The sequence below is a fragment of the Carassius gibelio genome, chromosome B19, assembly GCF_023724105.1.
Source record: "Carassius gibelio isolate Cgi1373 ecotype wild population from Czech Republic chromosome B19, carGib1.2-hapl.c, whole genome shotgun sequence".
Classification (NCBI taxonomy): domain Eukaryota; kingdom Metazoa; phylum Chordata; class Actinopteri; order Cypriniformes; family Cyprinidae; genus Carassius; species Carassius gibelio.
This window is the reverse complement of record NC_068414.1, coordinates 2,699,577-2,715,538: the sequence shown is the minus strand read 5'-3', so window position 1 is coordinate 2,715,538 and position 15,962 is coordinate 2,699,577. Positions and strand designations below refer to the sequence as shown.

The following is a 15,962-nucleotide window of genomic DNA, read 5'->3' as shown; positions in this document are numbered from 1 at the left end:
CAAGAACTGACAAATCTGGTGCAGTCCAGGAGGCTGAGGTGCCCTGTGGTTCTTAAGGGAGCTGGTGGCCACAGAAGTTAACGCCTCTCACTTTTGATATTGACCTCCCCCACTCCCCTTTGCTCAGAGACACTTTTGCTCATATCAGTTCATCAAATACCCATGGAACTTGATCAGTTTGTCTGTCAGTTGTTCAGCTTTAGCATTGGTCGATATTACCCAGTTGAAGAGATGCATTTTCCACATAAATTCGTAGAATTCTTGCAGAAATAGAGCATTGGTGGTTCAGTGGTAGAATTCTCGCCTGCCACGCGGGAGACCCGGGTCCGATTCCCGGCCAATGCAGCAGAGGTCGTGTTTTTAAGGCCATGTTAGTCGTTCCTCATAAGCGGCAGCTGTCCCCAGAGCCACGAACACAGCGCAGCTTCTCTCACTGGTGGCTGAATGTCAGAGTTGTTGTTTCCCGCGCAGGAGACCCAGGTTCAATTCCCAGCAGAAGCAAAGCAGTGTATCTTGCTACTTTAGAAGTGGGCAACTTATCAGTGTTTTACAGGGAACTAGTGGAAGCACTCTAGACAATGCTTTTCCATGCTTGTTCAACGAAGTACAAGCAATTATGGCTCATGCACCTGTGAAAAACTCCTGAAGGCAATAAAAAGGCTGCAGGCAAGAAAGGTCATGCTTAAAGAAACCAATGAGAGTAAACTGACCTGTTTGTTGTCTCTAAAAAACACCAGAAGAAAAATGTCCAGGGTCAATGCTGACCTGCATGAAAGTGGAATAAACTGCAAGGTAAGTAATGTAAGATCCCCAAGACAGCGCTACAAGGTCACAGTTGGACAGTGGCTTGTTGGAAGAGCAGGGTAATGACTCCCAGCAAGAACTGACAAATCTGGTGCAGTCCAGGAGGCTGAGGTGCCCTGTGGTTCTTAAGGGAGCTGGTGGCCACAGAAGTTAACGCCTCTCACTTTTGATATTGACCTCCCCCACTCCCCTTTGCTCAGAGACACTTTTGCTCATATCAGTTCATCAAATACCCATGGAACTTGATCAGTTTGTCTGTCAGTTGTTCAGCTTTAGCATTGGTCGATATTACCCAGTTGAAGAGATGCATTTTCCACATAAATTCGTAGAATTCTTGCAGAAATAGAGCATTGGTGGTTCAGTGGTAGAATTCTCGCCTGCCACGCGGGAGACCCGGGTCCGATTCCCGGCCAATGCAGCAAAGGTCGTGTTTTTAAGGCCATGTTAGTCGTTCTTCATAAGCGGCAGCTGTCCCCAGAGCCACGAGCACAGCGCAGCTTCACTCACTGGTGGTTGAATGTCAGAGTTGTTGTTTCCCGCGCAGGAGACCCAGGTTCTATTCCCAGCAAAAGCTAAGCAGTGTATCTTGCTACTTTAGAAGTGGGCAACTTATCAGTGTTTTACAGGGAACTAGTGGAAGCACTCTAGACAATGCTTTTCCATGCTTGTTCAACGAAGTACAAGCAATTATGGCTCATGCACCTGTGAAAAACTCCTGAAGGCAATAAAAAGGCTGCAGGCAAGAAAGGTCAGGCTTAAAGAAACCAATGAGAGTAAACTGACCTGTTTGTTGTCTCTAAAAAACACCAGAAGAAAAATGTCCAGGGGGTCAATGCTGACCTGCATGAAAGTGGAATAAACTGCAAGGTAAGTAATGTAAGATCCCCAAGACAGCGCTACAAGGTCACAGTTGGACAGTGTCTTGTTGGAAGAGCAGGGTAATGACTCCCAGCAAGAACTGACAAATCTGGTGCAGTCCAGGAGGCTGAGGTGCCCTGTGGTTCTTAAGGGAGCTGGTGGCCACAGAAGTTAACGCCTCTCACTTTTGATATTGACCTCCCCCACTCCCCTTTGCTCAGAGACACTTTTGCTCATATCAGTTCATCAAATACCCATGGAACTTGATCAGTTTGTCTGTCAGTTGTTCAGCTTTAGCATTGGTCGATATTACCCAGTTGAAGAGATGCATTTTCCACATAAATTCGTAGAATTCATGCAGAAATAGAGCATTGGTGGTTCAGTGGTAGAATTCTCGCCTGCCACGCGGGAGACCCGGGTCCGATTCCCGGCCAATGCAGCAGAGGTCGTGTTTTTAAGGCCATGTTAGTCGTTCCTCATAAGCGGCAGCTGTCCCCAGAGCCACGAGCACAGCGCAGCTTCTCTCACTGGTGGCTGAATGTCAGAGTTGTTGTTTCCCGCGCAGGAGACCCAGGTTCGATTCCCAGCAGAAGCAAAGCAGTGTATCTTGCTACTTTAGAAGTGGGCAACTTATCAGTGTTTTACAGGGAACTAGTGGAAGCACTCTAGACAATGCTTTTCCATGCTTGTTCAACGAAGTACAAGCAATTATGGCTCATGCACCTGTGAAAAACTCCTGAAGGCAATAAAAAGGCTGCAGGCAAGAAAGGTCATGCTTAAAGAAACCAATGAGAGTAAACTGACCTGTTTGTTGTCTCTAAAAAACACCAGAAGAAAAATGTCCAGGGTCAATGCTGACCTGCATGAAAGTGGAATAAACTGCAAGGTAAGTAATGTAAGATCCCCAAGACAGCGCTACAAGGTCACAGTTGGACAGTGGCTTGTTGGAAGAGCAGGGTAATGACTCCCAGCAAGAACTGACAAATCTGGTGCAGTCCAGGAGGCTGAGGTGCCCTGTGGTTCTTAAGGGAGCTGGTGGCCACAGAAGTTAACGCCTCTCACTTTTGATATTGACCTCCCCCACTCCCCTTTGCTCAGAGACACTTTTGCTCATATCAGTTCATCAAATACCCATGGAACTTGATCAGTTTGTCTGTCAGTTGTTCAGCTTTAGCATTGGTCGATATTACCCAGTTGAAGAGATGCATTTTCCACATAAATTCGTAGAATTCTCGCAGAAATAGAGCATTGGTGGTTCAGTGGTAGAATTCTCGCCTGCCACGCGGGAGACCCGGGTCCGATTCCCGGCCAATGCAGCAGAGGTCGTGTTTTTAAGGCCATGTTAGTCGTTCCTCATAAGCGGCAGCTGTCCCCAGAGCCACGAACACAGCGCAGCTTCTCTCACTGGTGGCTGAATGTCAGAGTTGTTGTTTCCCGCGCAGGAGACCCAGGTTCAATTCCCAGCAGAAGCAAAGCAGTGTATCTTGCTACTTTAGAAGTGGGCAACTTATCAGTGTTTTACAGGGAACTAGTGGAAGCACTCTAGACAATGCTTTTCCATGCTTGTTCAACGAAGTACAAGCAATTATGGCTCATGCACCTGTGAAAAACTCCTGAAGGCAATAAAAAGGCTGCAGGCAAGAAAGGTCATGCTTAAAGAAACCAATGAGAGTAAACTGACCTGTTTGTTGTCTCTAAAAAACACCAGAAGAAAAATGTCCAGGGTCAATGCTGACCTGCATGAAAGTGGAATAAACTGCAAGGTAAGTAATGTAAGATCCCCAAGACAGCGCTACAAGGTCACAGTTGGACAGTGGCTTGTTGGAAGAGCAGGGTAATGACTCCCAGCAAGAACTGACAAATCTGGTGCAGTCCAGGAGGCTGAGGTGCCCTGTGGTTCTTAAGGGAGCTGGTGGCCACAGAAGTTAACGCCTCTCACTTTTGATATTGACCTCCCCCACTCCCCTTTGCTCAGAGACACTTTTGCTCATATCAGTTCATCAAATACCCATGGAACTTGATCAGTTTGTCTGTCAGTTGTTCAGCTTTAGCATTGGTCGATATTACCCAGTTGAAGAGATGCATTTTCCACATAAATTCGTAGAATTCTTGCAGAAATAGAGCATTGGTGGTTCAGTGGTAGAATTCTCGCCTGCCACGCGGGAGACCCGGGTCCGATTCCCGGCCAATGCAGCAAAGGTCGTGTTTTTAAGGCCATGTTAGTCGTTCTTCATAAGCGGCAGCTGTCCCCAGAGCCACGAGCACAGCGCAGCTTCACTCACTGGTGGTTGAATGTCAGAGTTGTTGTTTCCCGCGCAGGAGACCCAGGTTCTATTCCCAGCAAAAGCTAAGCAGTGTATCTTGCTACTTTAGAAGTGGGCAACTTATCAGTGTTTTACAGGGAACTAGTGGAAGCACTCTAGACAATGCTTTTCCATGCTTGTTCAACGAAGTACAAGCAATTATGGCTCATGCACCTGTGAAAAACTCCTGAAGGCAATAAAAAGGCTGCAGGCAAGAAAGGTCAGGCTTAAAGAAACCAATGAGAGTAAACTGACCTGTTTGTTGTCTCTAAAAAACACCAGAAGAAAAATGTCCAGGGGGTCAATGCTGATCTGCATGAAAGTGGAATAAACTGCAAGGTAAGTAATGTAAGATCCCCAAGACAGCGCTACAAGGTCACAGTTGGACAGTGTCTTGTTGGAAGAGCAGGGTAATGACTCCCAGCAAGAACTGACAAATCTGGTGCAGTCCAGGAGGCTGAGGTGCCCTGTGGTTCTTAAGGGAGCTGGTGGCCACAGAAGTTAACGCCTCTCACTTTTGATATTGACCTCCCCCACTCCCCTTTGCTCAGAGACACTTTTGCTCATATCAGTTCATCAAATACCCATGGAACTTGATCAGTTTGTCTGTCAGTTGTTCAGCTTTAGCATTGGTCGATATTACCCAGTTGAAGAGATGCATTTTCCACATAAATTCGTAGAATTCATGCAGAAATAGAGCATTGGTGGTTCAGTGGTAGAATTCTCGCCTGCCACGCGGGAGACCCGGGTCCGATTCCCGGCCAATGCAGCAGAGGTCGTGTTTTTAAGGCCATGTTAGTCGTTCCTCATAAGCGGCAGCTGTCCCCAGAGCCACGAGCACAGCGCAGCTTCTCTCACTGGTGGCTGAATGTCAGAGTTGTTGTTTCCCGCGCAGGAGACCCAGGTTCGATTCCCAGCAGAAGCAAAGCAGTGTATCTTGCTACTTTAGAAGTGGGCAACTTATCAGTGTTTTACAGGGAACTAGTGGAAGCACTCTAGACAATGCTTTTCCATGCTTGTTCAACGAAGTACAAGCAATTATGGCTCATGCACCTGTGAAAAACTCCTGAAGGCAATAAAAAGGCTGCAGGCAAGAAAGGTCATGCTTAAAGAAACCAATGAGAGTAAACTGACCTGTTTGTTGTCTCTAAAAAACACCAGAAGAAAAATGTCCAGGGTCAATGCTGACCTGCATGAAAGTGGAATAAACTGCAAGGTAAGTAATGTAAGATCCCCAAGACAGCGCTACAAGGTCACAGTTGGACAGTGGCTTGTTGGAAGAGCAGGGTAATGACTCCCAGCAAGAACTGACAAATCTGGTGCAGTCCAGGAGGCTGAGGTGCCCTGTGGTTCTTAAGGGAGCTGGTGGCCACAGAAGTTAACGCCTCTCACTTTTGATATTGACCTCCCCCACTCCCCTTTGCTCAGAGACACTTTTGCTCATATCAGTTCATCAAATACCCATGGAACTTGATCAGTTTGTCTGTCAGTTGTTCAGCTTTAGCATTGGTCGATATTACCCAGTTGAAGAGATGCATTTTCGACATAAATTCGTAGAATTCTTGCAGAAATAGAGCATTGGTGGTTCAGTGGTAGAATTCTCGCCTGCCACGCGGGAGACCCGGGTCCGATTCCCGGCCAATGCAGCAGAGGTCGTGTTTTTAAGGCCATGTTAGTCGTTCCTCATAAGCGGCAGCTGTCCCCAGAGCCACGAACACAGCGCAGCTTCTCTCACTGGTGGCTGAATGTCAGAGTTGTTGTTTCCCGCGCAGGAGAGCCAGGTTCAATTCCCAGCAGAAGCAAAGCAGTGTATCTTGCTACTTTAGAAGTGGGCAACTTATCAGTGTTTTACAGGGAACTAGTGGAAGCACTCTAGACAATGCTTTTCCATGCTTGTTCAACGAAGTACAAGCAATTATGGCTCATGCACCTGTGAAAAACTCCTGAAGGCAATAAAAAGGCTGCAGGCAAGAAAGGTCATGCTTAAAGAAACCAATGAGAGTAAACTGACCTGTTTGTTGTCTCTAAAAAACACCAGAAGAAAAATGTCCAGGGTCAATGCTGACCTGCATGAAAGTGGAATAAACTGCAAGGTAAGTAATGTAAGATCCCCAAGACAGCGCTACAAGGTCACAGTTGGACAGTGGCTTGTTGGAAGAGCAGGGTAATGACTCCCAGCAAGAACTGACAAATCTGGTGCAGTCCAGGAGGCTGAGGTGCCCTGTGGTTCTTAAGGGAGCTGGTGGCCACAGAAGTTAACGCCTCTCACTTTTGATATTGACCTCCCCCACTCCCCTTTGCTCAGAGACACTTTTGCTCATATCAGTTCATCAAATACCCATGGAACTTGATCAGTTTGTCTGTCAGTTGTTCAGCTTTAGCATTGGTCGATATTACCCAGTTGAAGAGATGCATTTTCCACATAAATTCGTAGAATTCTTGCAGAAATAGAGCATTGGTGGTTCAGTGGTAGAATTCTCGCCTGCCACGCGGGAGACCCGGGTCCGATTCCCGGCCAATGCAGCAGAGGTCGTGTTTTTAAGGCCATGTTAGTCGTTCCTCATAAGCGGCAGCTGTCCCCAGAGCCACGAGCACAGCGCAGCTTCTCTCACTGGTGGCTGAATGTCAGAGTTGTTGTTTCCCGCGCAGGAGACCCAGGTTCGATTCCCAGCAGAAGCAAAGCAGTGTATCTTGCTACTTTAGAAGTGGGCAACTTATCAGTGTTTTACAGGGAACTAGTGGAAGCACTCTAGACAATGCTTTTCCATGCTTGTTCAACGAAGTACAAGCAATTATGGCTCATGCACCTGTGAAAAACTCCTGAAGGCAATAAAAAGGCTGCAGGCAAGAAAGGTCATGCTTAAAGAAACCAATGAGAGTAAACTGACCTGATTGTTGTCTCTAAAAAACACCAGAAGAAAAATGTCCAAGGTCAATGCTGACCTGCATGAAAGTGGAATAAACTGCAAGGTAAGTAATGTAAGATCCCCAAGACAGCGCTACAAGGTCACAGTTGGACAGTGGCTTGTTGGAAGAGCAGGGTAATGACTCCCAGCAAGAACTGACAAATCTGGTGCAGTCCAGGAGGCTGAGGTGCCCTGTGGTTCTTAAGGGAGCTGGTGGCCACAGAAGTTAACGCCTCTCACTTTTGATATTGACCTCCCCCACTCCCCTTTGCTCAGAGACACTTTTGCTCATATCAGTTCATCAAATACCCATGGAACTTGATCAGTTTGTCTGTCAGTTGTTCAGCTTTAGCATTGGTCGATATTACCCAGTTGAAGAGATGCATTTTCCACATAAATTCGTAGAATTCTTGCAGAAATAGAGCATTGGTGGTTCAGTGGTAGAATTCTCGCCTGCCACGCGGGAGACCCGGGTCCGATTCCCGGCCAATGCAGCAGAGGTCGTGTTTTTAAGGCCATGTTAGTCGTTCCTCATAAGCGGCAGCTGTCCCCAGAGCCACGAACACAGCGCAGCTTCTCTCACTGGTGGCTGAATGTCAGAGTTGTTGTTTCCCGCGCAGGAGACCCAGGTTCAATTCCCAGCAGAAGCAAAGCAGTGTATCTTGCTACTTTAGAAGTGGGCAACTTATCAGTGTTTTACAGGGAACTAGTGGAAGCACTCTAGACAATGCTTTTCCATGCTTGTTCAACGAAGTACAAGCAATTATGGCTCATGCACCTGTGAAAAACTCCTGAAGGCAATAAAAAGGCTGCAGGCAAGAAAGGTCATGCTTAAAGAAACCAATGAGAGTAAACTGACCTGTTTGTTGTCTCTAAAAAACACCAGAAGAAAAATGTCCAGGGTCAATGCTGACCTGCATGAAAGTGGAATAAACTGCAAGGTAAGTAATGTAAGATCCCCAAGACAGCGCTACAAGGTCACAGTTGGACAGTGGCTTGTTGGAAGAGCAGGGTAATGACTCCCAGCAAGAACTGACAAATCTGGTGCAGTCCAGGAGGCTGAGGTGCCCTGTGGTTCTTAAGGGAGCTGGTGGCCACAGAAGTTAACGCCTCTCACTTTTGATATTGACCTCCCCCACTCCCCTTTGCTCAGAGACACTTTTGCTCATATCAGTTCATCAAATACCCATGGAACTTGATCAGTTTGTCTGTCAGTTGTTCAGCTTTAGCATTGGTCGATATTACCCAGTTGAAGAGATGCATTTTCCACATAAATTCGTAGAATTCTTGCAGAAATAGAGCATTGGTGGTTCAGTGGTAGAATTCTCGCCTGCCACGCGGGAGACCCGGGTCCGATTCCCGGCCAATGCAGCAAAGGTCGTGTTTTTAAGGCCATGTTAGTCGTTCTTCATAAGCGGCAGCTGTCCCCAGAGCCACGAGCACAGCGCAGCTTCACTCACTGGTGGTTGAATGTCAGAGTTGTTGTTTCCCGCGCAGGAGACCCAGGTTCTATTCCCAGCAAAAGCTAAGCAGTGTATCTTGCTACTTTAGAAGTGGGCAACTTATCAGTGTTTTACAGGGAACTAGTGGAAGCACTCTAGACAATGCTTTTCCATGCTTGTTCAACGAAGTACAAGCAATTATGGCTCATGCACCTGTGAAAAACTCCTGAAGGCAATAAAAAGGCTGCAGGCAAGAAAGGTCAGGCTTAAAGAAACCAATGAGAGTAAACTGACCTGTTTGTTGTCTCTAAAAAACACCAGAAGAAAAATGTCCAGGGGGTCAATGCTGATCTGCATGAAAGTGGAATAAACTGCAAGGTAAGTAATGTAAGATCCCCAAGACAGCGCTACAAGGTCACAGTTGGACAGTGTCTTGTTGGAAGAGCAGGGTAATGACTCCCAGCAAGAACTGACAAATCTGGTGCAGTCCAGGAGGCTGAGGTGCCCTGTGGTTCTTAAGGGAGCTGGTGGCCACAGAAGTTAACGCCTCTCACTTTTGATATTGACCTCCCCCACTCCCCTTTGCTCAGAGACACTTTTGCTCATATCAGTTCATCAAATACCCATGGAACTTGATCAGTTTGTCTGTCAGTTGTTCAGCTTTAGCATTGGTCGATATTACCCAGTTGAAGAGATGCATTTTCCACATAAATTCGTAGAATTCATGCAGAAATAGAGCATTGGTGGTTCAGTGGTAGAATTCTCGCCTGCCACGCGGGAGACCCGGGTCCGATTCCCGGCCAATGCAGCAGAGGTCGTGTTTTTAAGGCCATGTTAGTCGTTCCTCATAAGCGGCAGCTGTCCCCAGAGCCACGAGCACAGCGCAGCTTCTCTCACTGGTGGCTGAATGTCAGAGTTGTTGTTTCCCGCGCAGGAGACCCAGGTTCGATTCCCAGCAGAAGCAAAGCAGTGTATCTTGCTACTTTAGAAGTGGGCAACTTATCAGTGTTTTACAGGGAACTAGTGGAAGCACTCTAGACAATGCTTTTCCATGCTTGTTCAACGAAGTACAAGCAATTATGGCTCATGCACCTGTGAAAAACTCCTGAAGGCAATAAAAAGGCTGCAGGCAAGAAAGGTCATGCTTAAAGAAACCAATGAGAGTAAACTGACCTGTTTGTTGTCTCTAAAAAACACCAGAAGAAAAATGTCCAGGGTCAATGCTGACCTGCATGAAAGTGGAATAAACTGCAAGGTAAGTAATGTAAGATCCCCAAGACAGCGCTACAAGGTCACAGTTGGACAGTGGCTTGTTGGAAGAGCAGGGTAATGACTCCCAGCAAGAACTGACAAATCTGGTGCAGTCCAGGAGGCTGAGGTGCCCTGTGGTTCTTAAGGGAGCTGGTGGCCACAGAAGTTAACGCCTCTCACTTTTGATATTGACCTCCCCCACTCCCCTTTGCTCAGAGACACTTTTGCTCATATCAGTTCATCAAATACCCATGGAACTTGATCAGTTTGTCTGTCAGTTGTTCAGCTTTAGCATTGGTCGATATTACCCAGTTGAAGAGATGCATTTTCGACATAAATTCGTAGAATTCTTGCAGAAATAGAGCATTGGTGGTTCAGTGGTAGAATTCTCGCCTGCCACGCGGGAGACCCGGGTCCGATTCCCGGCCAATGCAGCAGAGGTCGTGTTTTTAAGGCCATGTTAGTCGTTCCTCATAAGCGGCAGCTGTCCCCAGAGCCACGAACACAGCGCAGCTTCTCTCACTGGTGGCTGAATGTCAGAGTTGTTGTTTCCCGCGCAGGAGACCCAGGTTCAATTCCCAGCAGAAGCAAAGCAGTGCATCTTGCTACTTTAGAAGTGGGCAACTTATCAGTGTTTTACAGGGAACTAGTGGAAGCACTCTAGACAATGCTTTTCCATGCTTGTTCAACGAAGTACAAGCAATTATGGCTCATGCACCTGTGAAAAACTCCTGAAGGCAATAAAAAGGCTGCAGGCAAGAAAGGTCATGCTTAAAGAAACCAATGAGAGTAAACTGACCTGTTTGTTGTCTCTAAAAAACACCAGAAGAAAAATGTCCAGGGTCAATGCTGACCTGCATGAAAGTGGAATAAACTGCAAGGTAAGTAATGTAAGATCCCCAAGACAGCGCTACAAGGTCACAGTTGGACAGTGGCTTGTTGGAAGAGCAGGGTAATGACTCCCAGCAAGAACTGACAAATCTGGTGCAGTCCAGGAGGCTGAGGTGCCCTGTGGTTCTTAAGGGAGCTGGTGGCCACAGAAGTTAACGCCTCTCACTTTTGATATTGACCTCCCCCACTCCCCTTTGCTCAGAGACACTTTTGCTCATATCAGTTCATCAAATACCCATGGAACTTGATCAGTTTGTCTGTCAGTTGTTCAGCTTTAGCATTGGTCGATATTACCCAGTTGAAGAGATGCATTTTCCACATAAATTCGTAGAATTCTTGCAGAAATAGAGCATTGGTGGTTCAGTGGTAGAATTCTCGCCTGCCACGCGGGAGACCCGGGTCCGATTCCCGGCCAATGCAGCAGAGGTCGTGTTTTTAAGGCCATGTTAGTCGTTCCTCATAAGCGGCAGCTGTCCCCAGAGCCACGAACACAGCGCAGCTTCTCTCACTGGTGGCTGAATGTCAGAGTTGTTGTTTCCCGCGCAGGAGACCCAGGTTCAATTCCCAGCAGAAGCAAAGCAGTGTATCTTGCTACTTTAGAAGTGGGCAACTTATCAGTGTTTTACAGGGAACTAGTGGAAGCACTCTAGACAATGCTTTTCCATGCTTGTTCAACGAAGTACAAGCAATTATGGCTCATGCACCTGTGAAAAACTCCTGAAGGCAATAAAAAGGCTGCAGGCAAGAAAGGTCATGCTTAAAGAAACCAATGAGAGTAAACTGACCTGTTTGTTGTCTCTAAAAAACACCAGAAGAAAAATGTCCAGGGTCAATGCTGACCTGCATGAAAGTGGAATAAACTGCAAGGTAAGTAATGTAAGATCCCCAAGACAGCGCTACAAGGTCACAGTTGGACAGTGGCTTGTTGGAAGAGCAGGGTAATGACTCCCAGCAAGAACTGACAAATCTGGTGCAGTCCAGGAGGCTGAGGTGCCCTGTGGTTCTTAAGGGAGCTGGTGGCCACAGAAGTTAACGCCTCTCACTTTTGATATTGACCTCCCCCACTCCCCTTTGCTCAGAGACACTTTTGCTCATATCAGTTCATCAAATACCCATGGAACTTGATCAGTTTGTCTGTCAGTTGTTCAGCTTTAGCATTGGTCGATATTACCCAGTTGAAGAGATGCATTTTCCACATAAATTCGTAGAATTCTTGCAGAAATAGAGCATTGGTGGTTCAGTGGTAGAATTCTCGCCTGCCACGCGGGAGACCCGGGTCCGATTCCTGGCCAATGCAGCAGAGGTCGTGTTTTTAAGGCCATGTTAGTCGTTCCTCATAAGCGGCAGCTGTCCCCAGAGCCACGAACACAGCGCAGCTTCTCTCACTGGTGGCTGAATGTCAGAGTTGTTGTTTCCCGCGCAGGAGACCCAGGTTCAATTCCCAGCAGAAGCAAAGCAGTGTATCTTGCTACTTTAGAAGTGGGCAACTTATCAGTGTTTTACAGGGAACTAGTGGAAGCACTCTAGACAATGCTTTTCCATGCTTGTTCAACGAAGTACAAGCAATTATGGCTCATGCACCTGTGAAAAACTCCTGAAGGCAATAAAAAGGCTGCAGGCAAGAAAGGTCATGCTTAAAGAAACCAATGAGAGTAAACTGACCTGTTTGTTGTCTCTAAAAAACACCAGAAGAAAAATGTCCAGGGTCAATGCTGACCTGCATGAAAGTGGAATAAACTGCAAGGTAAGTAATGTAAGATCCCCAAGACAGCGCTACAAGGTCACAGTTGGACAGTGGCTTGTTGGAAGAGCAGGGTAATGACTCCCAGCAAGAACTGACAAATCTGGTGCAGTCCAGGAGGCTGAGGTGCCCTGTGGTTCTTAAGGGAGCTGGTGGCCACAGAAGTTAACGCCTCTCACTTTTGATATTGACCTCCCCCACTCCCCTTTGCTCAGAGACACTTTTGCTCATATCAGTTCATCAAATACCCATGGAACTTGATCAGTTTGTCTGTCAGTTGTTCAGCTTTAGCATTGGTCGATATTACCCAGTTGAAGAGATGCATTTTCCACATAAATTCGTAGAATTCTTGCAGAAATAGAGCATTGGTGGTTCAGTGGTAGAATTCTCGCCTGCCACGCGGGAGACCCGGGTCCGATTCCCGGCCAATGCAGCAGAGGTCGTGTTTTTAAGGCCATGTTAGTCGTTCCTCATAAGCGGCAGCTGTCCCCAGAGCCACGAACACAACGCAGCTTCTCTCACTGGTGGCTGAATGTCAGAGTTGTTGTTTCCCGCGCAGGAGACCCAGGTTCGATTCCCAGCAGAAGCAAAGCAGTGTATCTTGCTACTTTAGAAGTGGGCAACTTATCAGTGTTTTACAGGGAACTAGTGGAAGCACTCTAGACAATGCTTTTCCATGCTTGTTCAACGAAGTACAAGCAATTATGGCTCATGCACCTGTGAAAAACTCCTGAAGGCAATAAAAAGGCTGCAGGCAAGAAAGGTCATGCTTAAAGAAACCAATGAGAGTAAACTGACCTGTTTGTTGTCTCTAAAAAACACCAGAAGAAAAATGTCCAGGGTCAATGCTGACCTGCATGAAAGTGGAATAAACTGCAAGGTAAGTAATGTAAGATCCCCAAGACAGCGCTACAAGGTCACAGTTGGACAGTGGCTTGTTGGAAGAGCAGGGTAATGACTCCCAGCAAGAACTGACAAATCTGGTGCAGTCCAGGAGGCTGAGGTGCCCTGTGGTTCTTAAGGGAGCTGGTGGCCACAGAAGTTAACGCCTCTCACTTTTGATATTGACCTCCCCCACTCCCCTTTGCTCAGAGACACTTTTGCTCATATCAGTTCATCAAATACCCATGGAACTTGATCAGTTTGTCTGTCAGTTGTTCAGCTTTAGCATTGGTCGATATTACCCAGTTGAAGAGATGCATTTTCCACATAAATTCGTAGAATTCTTGCAGAAATAGAGCATTGGTGGTTCAGTGGTAGAATTCTCGCCTGCCACGCGGGAGACCCGGGTCCGATTCCCGGCCAATGCAGCAGAGGTCGTGTTTTTAAGGCCATGTTAGTCGTTCCTCATAAGCGGCAGCTGTCCCCAGAGCCACGAACACAGCGCAGCTTCTCTCACTGGTGGCTGAATGTCAGAGTTGTTGTTTCCCGCGCAGGAGACCCAGGTTCGATTCCCAGCAGAAGCAAAGCAGTGTATCTTGCTACTTTAGAAGTGGGCAACTTATCAGTGTTTTACAGGGAACTAGTGGAAGCACTCTAGACAATGCTTTTCCATGCTTGTTCAACGAAGTACAAGCAATTATGGCTCATGCACCTGTGAAAAACTCCTGAAGGCAATAAAAAGGCTGCAGGCAAGAAAGGTCATGCTTAAAGAAACCAATGAGAGTAAACTGACCTGTTTGTTGTCTCTAAAAAACACCAGAAGAAAAATGTCCAGGGTCAATGCTGACCTGCATGAAAGTGGAATAAACTGCAAGGTAAGTAATGTAAGATCCCCAAGACAGCGCTACAAGGTCACAGTTGGACAGTGGCTTGTTGGAAGAGCAGGGTAATGACTCCCAGCAAGAACTGACAAATCTGGTGCAGTCCAGGAGGCTGAGGTGCCCTGTGGTTCTTAAGGGAGCTGGTGGCCACAGAAGTTAACGCCTCTCACTTTTGATATTGACCTCCCCCACTCCCCTTTGCTCAGAGACACTTTTGCTCATATCAGTTCATCAAATACCCATGGAACTTGATCAGTTTGTCTGTCAGTTGTTCAGCTTTAGCATTGGTCGATATTACCCAGTTGAAGAGATGCATTTTCCACATAAATTCGTAGAATTCTTGCAGAAATAGAGCATTGGTGGTTCAGTGGTAGAATTCTCGCCTGCCACGCGGGAGACCCGGGTCCGATTCCCGGCCAATGCAGCAGAGGTCGTGTTTTTAAGGCCATGTTAGTCGTTCCTCATAAGCGGCAGCTGTCCCCAGAGCCACGAGCACAGCGCAGCTTCTCTCACTGGTGGCTGAATGTCAGAGTTGTTGTTTCCCGCGCAGGAGACCCAGGTTCGATTCCCAGCAGAAGCAAAGCAGTGTATCTTGCTACTTTAGAAGTGGGCAACTTATCAGTGTTTTACAGGGAACTAGTGGAAGCACTCTAGACAATGCTTTTCCATGCTTGTTCAACGAAGTACAAGCAATTATGGCTCATGCACCTGTGAAAAACTCCTGAAGGCAATAAAAAGGCTGCAGGCAAGAAAGGTCATGCTTAAAGAAACCAATGAGAGTAAACTGACCTGTTTGTTGTCTCTAAAAAACACCAGAAGAAAAATGTCCAGGGTCAATGCTGACCTGCATGAAAGTGGAATAAACTGCAAGGTAAGTAATGTAAGATCCCCAAGACAGCGCTACAAGGTCACAGTTGGACAGTGGCTTGTTGGAAGAGCAGGGTAATGACTCCCAGCAAGAACTGACAAATCTGGTGCAGTCCAGGAGGCTGAGGTGCCCTGTGGTTCTTAAGGGAGCTGGTGGCCACAGAAGTTAACGCCTCTCACTTTTGATATTGACCTCCCCCACTCCCCTTTGCTCAGAGACACTTTTGCTCATATCAGTTCATCAAATACCCATGGAACTTGATCAGTTTGTCTGTCAGTTGTTCAGCTTTAGCATTGGTCGATATTACCCAGTTGAAGAGATGCATTTTCCACATAAATTCGTAGAATTCTTGCAGAAATAGAGCATTGGTGGTTCAGTGGTAGAATTCTCGCCTGCCACGCGGGAGACCCGGGTCCGATTCCCGGCCAATGCAGCAGAGGTCGTGTTTTTAAGGCCATGTTAGTCGTTCCTCATAAGCGGCAGCTGTCCCCAGAGCCACGAACACAGCGCAGCTTCTCTCACTGGTGGCTGAATGTCAGAGTTGTTGTTTCCCGCGCAGGAGACCCAGGTTCGATTCCCAGCAGAAGCAAAGCAGTGTAACTTGCTACTTTAGAAGTGGGCAACTTATCAGTGTTTTACAGGGAACTAGTGGAAGCACTCTAGACAATGCTTTTCCATGCTTGTTCAACGAAGTACAAGCAATTATGGCTCATGCACCTGTGAAAAACTCCTGAAGGCAATAAAAAGGCTGCAGGCAAGAAAGGTCATGCTTAAAGAAACCAATGAGAGTAAACTGACCTGTTTGTTGTCTCTAAAAAACACCAGAAGAAAAATGTCCAGGGTCAATGCTGACCTGCATGAAAGTGGAATAAACTGCAAGGTAAGTAATGTAAGATCCCCAAGACAGCGCTACAAGGTCACAGTTGGACAGTGGCTTGTTGGAAGAGCAGGGTAATGACTCCCAGCAAGAACTGACAAATCTGGTGCAGTCCAGGAGGCTGAGGTGCCCTGTGGTTCTTAAGGGAGCTGGTGGCCACAGAAGTTAACGCCTCTCACTTTTGATATTGACCTACCCCACTCCCCTTTGCTCAGAGACACTTTTGCTCATATCAGTTCATCAAATACCCATGGAACT

The 15,962-nt window shown here is 47.0% G+C and overlaps 17 non-coding genes across 17 annotated transcripts; all 17 read left to right on the top strand.

The window, feature by feature from the left end:
• Positions 1-274: 274 nt before the first annotated feature.
• trnag-gcc (transfer RNA glycine (anticodon GCC)) lies at positions 275-345 on the top strand. Its single transcript has one exon. It is a non-coding gene; the product is annotated as a tRNA-Gly (tRNA).
• Positions 346-1,151: 806 nt separating this feature from the next.
• Positions 1,152-1,222, top strand: trnag-gcc (transfer RNA glycine (anticodon GCC)). The gene has a single exon. It is a non-coding gene; the product is annotated as a tRNA-Gly (tRNA).
• An 808-nt stretch (positions 1,223-2,030) lies between these two features.
• Positions 2,031-2,101, top strand: trnag-gcc (transfer RNA glycine (anticodon GCC)). Its single transcript has one exon. It is a non-coding gene; the product is annotated as a tRNA-Gly (tRNA).
• Positions 2,102-2,907: 806 nt separating this feature from the next.
• trnag-gcc (transfer RNA glycine (anticodon GCC)) lies at positions 2,908-2,978 on the top strand. Its single transcript has one exon. It is a non-coding gene; the product is annotated as a tRNA-Gly (tRNA).
• An 806-nt stretch (positions 2,979-3,784) lies between these two features.
• On the top strand, positions 3,785-3,855 carry trnag-gcc (transfer RNA glycine (anticodon GCC)). The gene has a single exon. It is a non-coding gene; the product is annotated as a tRNA-Gly (tRNA).
• Positions 3,856-4,663: 808 nt separating this feature from the next.
• trnag-gcc (transfer RNA glycine (anticodon GCC)) lies at positions 4,664-4,734 on the top strand. Its single transcript has one exon. It is a non-coding gene; the product is annotated as a tRNA-Gly (tRNA).
• Positions 4,735-5,540: 806 nt separating this feature from the next.
• trnag-gcc (transfer RNA glycine (anticodon GCC)) lies at positions 5,541-5,611 on the top strand. Its single transcript has one exon. It is a non-coding gene; the product is annotated as a tRNA-Gly (tRNA).
• Positions 5,612-6,417: 806 nt separating this feature from the next.
• On the top strand, positions 6,418-6,488 carry trnag-gcc (transfer RNA glycine (anticodon GCC)). The gene has a single exon. It is a non-coding gene; the product is annotated as a tRNA-Gly (tRNA).
• An 806-nt stretch (positions 6,489-7,294) lies between these two features.
• trnag-gcc (transfer RNA glycine (anticodon GCC)) lies at positions 7,295-7,365 on the top strand. The gene has a single exon. It is a non-coding gene; the product is annotated as a tRNA-Gly (tRNA).
• Positions 7,366-8,171: 806 nt separating this feature from the next.
• trnag-gcc (transfer RNA glycine (anticodon GCC)) lies at positions 8,172-8,242 on the top strand. Its single transcript has one exon. It is a non-coding gene; the product is annotated as a tRNA-Gly (tRNA).
• Positions 8,243-9,050: 808 nt separating this feature from the next.
• trnag-gcc (transfer RNA glycine (anticodon GCC)) lies at positions 9,051-9,121 on the top strand. Its single transcript has one exon. It is a non-coding gene; the product is annotated as a tRNA-Gly (tRNA).
• Positions 9,122-9,927: 806 nt separating this feature from the next.
• Positions 9,928-9,998, top strand: trnag-gcc (transfer RNA glycine (anticodon GCC)). The gene has a single exon. It is a non-coding gene; the product is annotated as a tRNA-Gly (tRNA).
• Positions 9,999-10,804: 806 nt separating this feature from the next.
• On the top strand, positions 10,805-10,875 carry trnag-gcc (transfer RNA glycine (anticodon GCC)). The gene has a single exon. It is a non-coding gene; the product is annotated as a tRNA-Gly (tRNA).
• Positions 10,876-12,558: 1,683 nt separating this feature from the next.
• trnag-gcc (transfer RNA glycine (anticodon GCC)) lies at positions 12,559-12,629 on the top strand. Its single transcript has one exon. It is a non-coding gene; the product is annotated as a tRNA-Gly (tRNA).
• Positions 12,630-13,435: 806 nt separating this feature from the next.
• trnag-gcc (transfer RNA glycine (anticodon GCC)) lies at positions 13,436-13,506 on the top strand. Its single transcript has one exon. It is a non-coding gene; the product is annotated as a tRNA-Gly (tRNA).
• Positions 13,507-14,312: 806 nt separating this feature from the next.
• On the top strand, positions 14,313-14,383 carry trnag-gcc (transfer RNA glycine (anticodon GCC)). The gene has a single exon. It is a non-coding gene; the product is annotated as a tRNA-Gly (tRNA).
• Positions 14,384-15,189: 806 nt separating this feature from the next.
• trnag-gcc (transfer RNA glycine (anticodon GCC)) lies at positions 15,190-15,260 on the top strand. Its single transcript has one exon. It is a non-coding gene; the product is annotated as a tRNA-Gly (tRNA).
• Positions 15,261-15,962: the final 702 nt, after the last annotated feature.